The 10,991-nt window shown below is 34.0% G+C and overlaps 1 pseudogene; it reads left to right on the forward strand.

Moving 5' to 3' along the window:
* The first annotated feature begins 3,671 nt into the window (after positions 1 to 3,671).
* LOC120208183 lies at positions 3,672 to 6,778 on the forward strand (annotated as a pseudogene).
* The last annotated feature ends 4,213 nt before the right edge of the window (positions 6,779 to 10,991 follow it).

Genomic DNA, 10,991 nt, shown 5'->3' on the forward strand with positions numbered 1-10,991 from the left:
AAGTAGTTTTCGTTCATCATTCTTCTTAACCATGGTAGTTTGATGCAATATGTCAAATAAAATAACAGTGTTGGACATGTGGAGGTTTCCACATTCTACCCAAAGAGTTCATTGTTGCTTTAATCACAACTCTTTGATACGAAATGATGCATATACCATCTTTCTTGACAACATGTAAACATAAGTTTTTTTTAGGAAAATGACCCAAGACTCTGTATTTTCCCCATCAACAAGGGCAAATATAACAGAAATAATATTGTGGTTACCATCTTGTACAACTACCAGTAATAAAACTTACTCGTATTTTTCATTCAAAAAGGTACTATCAATTTGGAAAATCGGTTTACAGTATTGGACTACATTAATGCACTATGGGTAATTTCAAAAAACATGGTAGAATTGGCATTTTCCCTGGACCATTCTACCATTCTCATATAGCGAGCGAGTTTTGAAATCAACTATTATCCTATAATTGAGTCTTTGCATTACATTAAACCAACTTAGTAGCTTATTGTAAGAAGCATCCCACTTGCTGAACAATTTTATAATGGCCTTGTCTTTTGCACTCCATGCTTTTCTCTATGAGACAACGTAGCCATATTGTGATTGTATAGAATCTAAGTTAAGATGGTCACGAATGATCCCTCTTGCACAACATGTACCAGGATTATTGTATCTTTATTTCTCATATGTTGTTCTTCCTCTTTCTTTTTGATACACGAACCATCTAGTTACATCTGTAATCATACTAGACATAGTGACAAACATACTTTTCGTGGGTGGCTTATTTGACTTTGGAGTGAAATGAATTACGAATATTGTAATTCTTCATTGCATTCATTGTGAACTCTTTAGAGGGGAAATCCATTGCAATATATAACTCATCATCATTGACAGATTAGTTAATTCTATAGCCTCTAATATTAGGCATATCAAGAAATTATGGTTGACACATTGCATTAAAGTCCACTATACCATAATGTATTGGAGGTTCGCTTTGTGTTATATTTATGGGAACTTCATTCGAACCATCATCAGAGTCTATGTTAAACTGAGGAGATTCTAGTTCGACGATTACTACTATTTCAACACCATCAGAACTTGGCTCACAAAGTGGTTCTTCTAGAGATGAATAACCATTTGTTTCCTTTGACACCAAATCAATAGAATGTTGAGTAGATGAATTTTTATGTTGAGTTCAAAAAATTTGGCAGGTTAATGTCTTCCCCTTAAACTTGAAGCCATATTGCCATATGGATTCTGAATGGACTATTGAGTAGATGACATTTTGATACTGAGGTCAAAGAAGTTAGCAAATGAATGCCCTTCCCTTAAACTTGAAGTCGTATTTCCATATAGATTCTGAATGGACTGTTGAGTGGATAGCATTTCGATATAGAGGTAGAAGAAGTTGGCAGATGAATGCCTTCCCCTTGAACTTAAAGAGATGTTTGTGTATAGATTATTCGTGACCCACCTCCGTAGAGATCATAAGCAATAACTGATGAATGTATCTATACTGAGCTAGATGGCATCCCACGATCAAAATTCACCATTAATTATGTGAAATCATTATGGAATATTTGATTTGGTCTGTCAACTTGAGCAACTTGATCAGTTAACCCATAGTGAGAAGATAATGGCATACCACGAACCACAATCACTTCAACAAATTTTTCATATATCTCTCTAAGAGCTTTTGAATTTTTGTTGTGAGCATTAACCACCATAGAAATGTCATCATCGTTGGAAAGCTCGAATGTTGTATATGTTCATAGGATAAGTTTAGTAGGAAATTTATATTAAAGGGAAGAGAGTTAGATTATTTATAACATGAGCTTTTAAGGAAGTTTTCGTGATCAACTCCTCAAGAGTGATATTTCTCTTAAAAGATATTGTAATATACAAAAACAACTCTCATTTCAAATTCACAAATTTGACCATCATAATAAACAACATAAAAAAGATGACCTAGACTTTAAGAAACGAGAGCAAGATGTAGAGAGTTTAAGAGTTTTAGATTTCAAGAGGATAAATGTAGAGTTTTTGAGAGTGTAACTTTTAAAATGAATAGAAGAAATATATATATATATATATATATATATATATATATATATCATATTAACATGTAATTTAAGAAATGAGACACTATGACGTGAAAAATTCTCTGTCATGTATGAAAGAATTTCTTATGAAAAACACCTTTTTTGCAGAAATTATTTGCATTAACCACCAAATTTCATCTATAGATAATATTCCTCTGTGGGGAACTATTTATCCTACTACCTCCATATTTTATGGGATGAGACACTGGTGTCTTAAATTAATAAACACTATGACATAACAAAGATTCTCTGCCATGTGTGAAAGAGCTTCTTGTGAAAAGTATCTTTTCTTCTCTATTGAGATTCTCTACATTAACCACTTGATTTCACAATGGATAATATTTCTTTACCGGGGAACTATTTATCTCACTATTTCCCTGGTTCATGCAATGAGACACTAGTGTCTCAAATTAATAGATACTATGACATGATAGAGGTTCTCTGCCATGTGTGAAAGAGCTTCTTGTGAAAAATGTCTTTATTTTTTTTTTTTTGCAAAAATTCTCTACATTAACCACATAATTTCATCTACATATAATGTTCCTCTACAGGGAACTATTCACCTCCATTATCTTTCTGGTTGATGGGATAAGACACTGGTGTCTCAAATTAAAAGACACTATGACATGGAAAAGATTCTTTTCCATGTGTGAAAGAGTTTCTTGTGAAAAGCGATTTCCCTTTTTGCTGATGTTTCTACATTAACCACCTAATTTTATCTACATAAAATGTTCCTCTTCAGGGAACTATATATCCCACTATCTCCCTGCTTGATGGGATGAAATATGTGTGTCTCAATTAATAAACAATATGACATGAAAGAGATTCTTTGCAATGTATGAAAGAGCTTCTTGTGAAAAACGTCTTCCTTTTTTTGTGGAGATTCTCTGCAATGGTAAAACATTAGCATTGTATAATTTATTCCACTGAACTTTCAATTTTTCTAATTATAGAATTAAATTGTGATTTTCGTTTTAATTATATCACAAAAACGTTACATCGTTAAAGACACAATGATGCAGCGGACGACTGCAGACATAGACACCTCACCAAAATGACGTCATTCTGATCTGTTTGTTAACAATTTAACGAACTAGTGGTATAATTGAAACAAAATAAAAGTTCAGTGTTATAATTGATAAAATTAAAAGTTTAGTAGTATAAATGATACAACACCTAAAGTTCGGTGCTATCTAGTGCAATTTATCCTAAATTATATTGATGTAACACAAATCACAAGAAAAAAATCAAATTTAAAAGTAAAAGTTAAAAAAGTTGCCCAGATTTGTGGTTTATATAGAAAAAGTGTTCAAGAAACTAATGATTGAGAAAAGCTACTTATAGTGGATAAAATGGACTTAACCCTTTGTAAAATAATGTTTAAATAATTGGATTTGTCAAGAAAAAATGTTTAAATAATTGGGCCAACCGTTTAGATAAACGGAAGGTTAGCCCAAATTTAAACCGGAAAAGTTGGACCGACCGAAACACCCAATTAAGGGGCTTCTGAAAAATAAAAAAATCCAACTCTAAACCCTAGAAATCCTATTCTCCTCTCAATTCCCTTTTATTTGCAATTTCCCCCGTATTTTTCCAGTTCGTATAAATTGAATTACCACATCGATTTCAACCCACCTTCGAATCTCCCCTCTTGCTGAGATTTCCAGGTACTTAGATTCTCGTCTTTTGCTACTATTAATCTCGCTTTAAAATTCGTGTTTTTACATTCAAATTTTAATAATCTTACAATTTGTGCTTTTCCCTCCTTTCATCTGTAAAATTCTGTCTTTTTGTTTCAGAATTTGATAAAGTTGAGGAAAAAATGGATGAATATCAAGAGATGGAAAGGTTTGGGATGGAGAACGATTTCGAAGATGGGCGATGGATTGACGGTGAATTCTACTATAAAAAGCGAAAGGAAAAGCGGACTCAGACTAAAGATGATGTTCTGTACGGTGTTTTTGCATCTGATTCTGACGATGAAGACAATGGTTATTCTTCATCAAGGAAGAGAAGGAAGGAATTCGGGAAAAAAGCTGACTTGACGAAGCCTGTCAACTTTGTGTCTACAGGTACCGTAATGCCTACCCAAGAAATTGATAAGAATTCTAACGTAGAGAATGATAACAATGTTCCTGATGAGAATGAGAATGATAACTGGCCTGGGTTGGGTTCTGGCGTAGGTTTAGGATTTAGTGGTAATGATACTTTGAGAAAAAGTGATGTTAATGTTGGTGGTGATGAGGATGATGATTCAAGTTTTTTGCCTACTGCCTTTGGGAGGAAGATAAAAGAAGGGGCACAAAGGAGAGAGAAACAGAGGGAGAGGTTGAAAATGGAGAAGAAAAGCTTAGGAGGGAGAAGGGAGGTTGGAGTTGGTAGTGGGGATGTTGGGTCTTTTGAGAAGCAAACAAAGGGTATTGGGATGAAGTTGCTTGAGAAAATGGGGTATAAAGGAGGTGGTCTTGGGAAGAATGAGCAAGGGATTGTTGCTCCCATTGAAGCAAAGATGAGGCCTAAGAATATGGAAATGGGGTTTAATGATTTTAAGGAGGCTAAGTTATCAGAGTTGCAGCAATTGGAAGAGAAGAACAGTGTGAGTCAGCAACCTGTTGGGAAAGTGAAGGAGAGGCTTTGGTCAAAGAATGCAAAAGGGAGGAAGAAGGAGGAGTAAATTACAGTGGAGGAGTTGTTAGCAAAGAAACAAGAAGAGAGCGTTGAAATTGTTCAAAAGGTGATTGATATGAAGGGACCACAGGTTAGAGTTTTGACCAACTTGGAGAATCTAGATGCTGAAGAGAAGGCAAGAGAGAATGATGTTCCGATGCCCGAGTTGCAGCATAACTTGAAGTTAATTGTTGACTTGGCAGAGCTTGATATTCAAAAGATTGATAGGGATTTAAGGAATGAAAAAGAGACAGCATTGAGCTTACAGAAGGAGAAGGAAAAATTGGAGATTGATGTTTTGCGTCAGAAGCAACATTTGTCTAATATGGAGCAAATTACTAGTGTGCTGGACCAGATTGAGGAAGAGAGCTCATCTGGCAAATTAACTTTGGAGTCCCTTGCAAGTAGTTTTAGGAATTTGCAGAGTAACTATGCTGATGATTACAAACTGTGTAACTTGTCGTGCATTGCATGTTCATTAGCCTTGCCCCTGTTTATAAGGATGTTTCAGGGTTGGGATCCTCTAGCAAATCTACTGTACAGGATGGAGGTGATATCAGCATGGAAGGACTTACTGCAAATAGAGGGTGCTTACAACATTTGGGAGGATGTAACAACACCTTATTCTTAGTTGATCTCTGAAGTTGTTTTACCAGCCTTGAGAATATCTGGCATCAACACGTGAGAGCCTAGGAACCCTGAACCAATGCTTGGATTTTTGGAATCATGGGAAAAGCTGGTGCCATCATCTATTCTTCAAACCTTATTGGATACTGTGGTAATGCCTAAATTGTCAAGAGCAGCTGACTCATGGAACCCACGTAAGGAAACTGTTCCAATCCATGTTTGGGTTCATCCTTGGTTGCCAATGTTGGGGCCAAAGTTGGAGGGTCTGTATCAAACCATACGTATGAAGTTAAGTATTGTTCTTGATGCTTGGCACCCAAGTGATCCTTCTGCTTATGCTATACTATCGCCTTGGAAGACTGTATTTGATTCAGTGAGTTGGGAACAACTTATGCGCCAATATATAGTCCCAAAGTTGCAGATTGCTTTGCTGGAGTTCCAGATAAACCCTGCAGATCAGAAGCTTTATCAGTTTTATTGGGTTATGTCTTGGGCCTCTGCGCTTCCTATTCACCTTATGGTTGATTTGATGGAGAAGCTTTTCTTTGTAAAGTGGCTGCAGGTTTTGTATCACTGGTTGTGTTCAAAACCCGACTTTGACGAGATCAAAAATTGGTACATGGGTTGGAAGGCACTTCTGCCACAGGAGCTTTTGGCTAATGAAAGTATACGTAATCAACTTAATTGTGGTCTTGAGATGATGGTTCAGGCTGCTGACAATGTACCAGTAGAGCAGCCTGGTTTGAGGGAGAATGTTACATATCTCAAGGTGCGCGAGCAGAGGCAGTTTGAGGCTCATCAGAGAGCAGCTGCTCATGCACAACAGCCTGCTGCAGCTGGCCTGGGCACTGCTGCCCAGATGGATGGTGTTCCTGAGATGAGTTTGAAGGAAGTAGTTGAGGCCTATGCACAGCAACATGAGTTACTATTCAATCCCAAGCCTGGCAGGATGCATAATGGTCAACAGATATATGGCTTCGGTAACATAAGTGTAATGGTCAACAGGTTTATGCCCAAAAGGATAATGGCTGGTCCCTGGTCTTACTTGATGATTTGTTGAAAATGCACTATAATTCTCTTGCAAGGAGGCGTTGATTTTTTGGTATTTACTAGGAAAGATGCTGCAGTGGAAACTGTTTTTTTGAGTTTTGAACTGTCCCTTGAAAGGAAGTTGGTAATTTTTCTGATCATGGAGGTCAAATGTACTATGCATGAAAAGTTTTGAGCACACAAGAGGTTAGTTCCCCTTTGGTTTTACAGCTATAGGAATTGGTTATTATTTTGCAATGCTCAATTCAAAGTGACTGCTCTATGGTTGTTTGCTGATCTTGTAAATATGTTATTCAACAGTATTGTTAGTGAACATGGCTCTTTATTTTAAGGAGACTTCCCTTGCTCCTTTTCTCATGTATCAACGACCTCAAACTCTACCTTGTATGTCTGCTTTTTCTGAAGAAACAGCAATGCATGTCTGGAGTACGAACCAGGCTTTAACTACTAGCAATAGAGAGATTACTCTTTAGCTGGTAATAATAATGCTTTGCTCAATATCTATCATGTTTATAAACTTTGATGTATAGGGATAATTTGACATCATGATGAAAATAAAGAAGTTTCTTGAATTGTTGAATGTCAAAGATTTTTTTTTCATTTTTATCAGCAATTAATTCATAAAGATGGACATTGTGTTCTTTGACATGCTTATCTTGAAGCCAACTATCATGCAGTTTGGATCGGTTTGCTTTGAATGGTGACCTCTAGTTTGGTTAACTATTGTGCATATTCATCCTTTCCTCATTAGATTTAATCTTGACCTATTTCTAACCACAAACTAGATATATTAGCATCTAAATTTGATATCCCATTGAATAGAATAGTAATAGTTTAATACTTGCTGCAAGAAGCAAGATCATGGAAAACGAAGCTGGCCATTTATACAAGAGTGAGAAAGAGTTTCATCCTGGATTTCATTTTGTCACCCTTTATGACTGTGTATTCTTTAGCTAAAACTTGATCAGCCTTCTTGAAATCATAGTTGCAGGAATGTTCTGTGGGGTAACGATGAAGGTGACAGAAAACTTTGCCGCACCAGCACCGACATGTAAAACCAATCAAACCAAGCTTCTTGTTGCAGCTTTCACACCTGATGTTGAGTTTTGAAGGACTAGAAACAAACGGCGCAGAATCAACTGTAACAGATCCAGCAGACCGAATAGATACGGTTTGTGCTTCTGAACTAGTAGTAGGGTCATTCGTTTTGGCCGATTTGGACAGCTCTGGCTTCAACAACTCTGATTTGTAACACTTGGAGCTTAAATTGTTGGCCTCAGCTGAACCATAGAAACATTTACACATGGAGTAAAAATCACCATCTTTCTCTGATTTCTTGATCTTGGTTGATGCTTGAAAATTCTGATAGAACTTTGATTTTTTTGCTTATTTATTTGTTTGCTTCAGTAGAGTTGCTGCCTTTGTGTTAGTGTAAGCCTTGCAAGCTAATTGTGATTTTCTTATAAACATTTGTTCTTTGCTGGTTAAAATTCAAAGTAAGAAGATGATTATATATTTTAATTATTTGATTAATAAATTCTCCATTCTTTTTTATTTTCATCCTTCATATTATTTATTTGTGTTGACTTTATTATAGTATTTATTATTAGATTGAATTTATTAATAAATTGACTCTATTTTCATCCTTCACATCATTTTTACTTTAAAATCATCATATTTTCATTAATAATTTATAAAATAGTTTAACAATAACAAATTGAACGTAACAGTTATTACAAATGGAAGTTTCATCACTTAATAAAATACAAAATTAAGTATTTTAAAATAAAGTTTGCATATCAAATATAAATAAGAGTTCTATGAATATATATATATATATATATGATCATAAAAAAAATAAAGTATTTTACTTTGATAATTTATGTTGTTGAAACTCCTCAACAAATGTTGCAGCCTTGACCCGAGCACAAAATTATAACATCCTTTCTGAAAAATAATTTTGAACGTCATTATTTAAAAAAAAAAATTGTGACACACAATTACTCTATTATACCACTTAAAGTATATAAAACTTAGGGTAAAGTATAAAAATTGTTTTTTGACTATAGGGCATTGTTTTGTTGAGTCTCTCAACTATTAGAAGTTATAAAATAGTTCTATGATTATAAAGAATTACTTTATTGAGTCTTCTAATTATTAAAAATTATAAAATAATCATCTAACTATCAAAATATGCTTTAAAGATAATACTTTATACACCTAAAATGAACAAAGATTATAATTTAAACATTTATCTTTTTCATTAAGCCAAAGGTATATTTTAAAATATTCTTCGATTCAATTGGATAAAATGATGTCAGTTCGACCTATATCTTAAAAACCTTACAAAGTGTATTATATCTAGGTTGTTCAGATACTGAAAAATTCACTTGTGCACAAAATGATTATTATATTCAGTCCTATTGGAAGTGTCAGGTGATGTACAATCCAGATACTAAAGGTAATTTTTTATAAAATTTTCATTAAATTGTTTTTTTTATAATTTTTAAATGTTAATTTTGAATAAATTAAATGAGATTTTTAATATAAATACCTTTATTAATTAAAAAATTATAAGTATAATAAAATTTAAAACTAACATATAAACACTTTTATATAAAACTAATCTTTTTCTCCTTATCTTTTACTTTTGGGTAAACTAAATGTTTAGTACTTTAACTATCACTTTTGTTTCATTTTGGTCACTCAACTATTGTTTTTTAAAATCATACTTAATATTACATTTTGATTTCATTTTGGTCACCCGTCGTTAAAATAATTAACAATGCTATTAATGTAACATGTTTTAATTTTTCCAATGATTACATGATACTATCTTATGGTGACACATCAACATCACTATTAATTTTTAAGTGAAAACAATATCAATGACTACCTAACTATTGGCCCTTTACATTTTGGCCACCATTTTTAAAATTTTCAATTATGTCACCCAACTATTTAAATGCATTCAATCAAACCACGCGTCGTTAAAAAATTAACGACACACATGACATGTATTTTTCATGATTTTCATTTTGCCATGTTGGATATACATAATGTCACCTCACAATGCCACATAAAAAAACTTTGGGTAAAGTCTCTTATTTAAAGGAACCCTAACTCACTTATTTTATCATTTTCTCCTTTCTAAACCCTAAACAAGCTGCTACAAAAAGAAAAATAAAAACAACCAAATAAAGGAGCTTGTTCAACGATAACCACTTACTAGACTGACGAAAATCATGGTATGAGATTTTAGGGTTGTGTAAATTATGGAAAGAGAAAATAACCTCAGTGACCGAAAATTCCTTATAATATACGATTTTGACCAACATTTTTTGATTTGCCAAAATGACCAACAAAATCGCAACGCGATCTCCAGTATCGCAAATCAGTTTCCAGATTCGCAACGCGATTTTGACTATCGCAACGCGATTCTGACTATCACAACGCGATAATACAAAATCGTAATGCGATTTTCAAAGCACCATTAGTATCGCAACACGTATTTTATTTTCAAATTCCAAACACAAATATTAATATATCCTGTTATCGCAACTCTTAACCTAAAACCCTAAATCACAACTCAGTCCCATCTCCATCTCTCACTCTCTACGACGACATTCGTCCCCATCGCCGACGAAATCCGTCCCCATCTTCGGTAAAATCCGTCTATCTCCATCTCTCAGAGCCACCCTCACAATCATTCACGATCAGAAATGGAAAATCAACCAAATCAACCACCGAGGGTTAGTTTTTTTAATTATTTTTATTTTGAAATTTTTGCATTATTATTAGGTTTTTCATATTGAAATTGATGATAAGTTTACTGGTAATTTCAATAATAGATTAACCATTTCACTTAGGTTGCTTATTAAATTCATTCGATTGCTGCCAATACTGCTAAACTGTTTAGTCTTTAACCCTGTGAAGTTAGTATTTGTCTTTGTTTTATCTTTTGGTTGAAGTAATGCAATTCATTCAAGTTGCAATTTTAGACAATGACTATTTGAAACCGAGGATCGCAACGCGAAATGAAAATCGCAACGACAAAATCGCAACGCGATTTTCATTTCGCGTTGCGATAGTCATTTTCGTGTTGCGATTTTCATTTTCGTGTTGCGATTTTAAGTTTCAGAAACTATTCTTCTTCTGCAAATTGAAACTTGAATGAATTGCATTACTTCAACCAAAAAGCAAAGACAAATACGAAATTCACAGTGTTACAATTTTAATTTTCAAGAATAAACTACTACTACTCTTTATATTTATTATTGTTTTTTGTATATCTTCACAGTGTAGTTTTTGGTATATCTAACTTGGTATGTTTATTGTTTTTGTAGAACTTTTTTTTGGCTCAATTGACCTTAAGGAATAAAATAAGCCTAGTCACTACAAATTGCGTCGAAGCTTTCACCTGTACAAAGAAAATTGTTTGAGGATACTTACTTCGGGCCATGGCTGAAAGTACAACATCCGGGTGGAGATGCTATTTTGACCCATTTGTGGCTTTAGACCATGACTAGCGATCTACCCGAG

This window comes from Hibiscus syriacus, unplaced genomic scaffold (assembly GCF_006381635.1).
Source record: "Hibiscus syriacus cultivar Baekdansim isolate YM2019G1 unplaced genomic scaffold, ASM638163v2 tig00016004_pilon, whole genome shotgun sequence".
In the NCBI taxonomy this organism is placed as follows: domain Eukaryota; kingdom Viridiplantae; phylum Streptophyta; class Magnoliopsida; order Malvales; family Malvaceae; genus Hibiscus; species Hibiscus syriacus.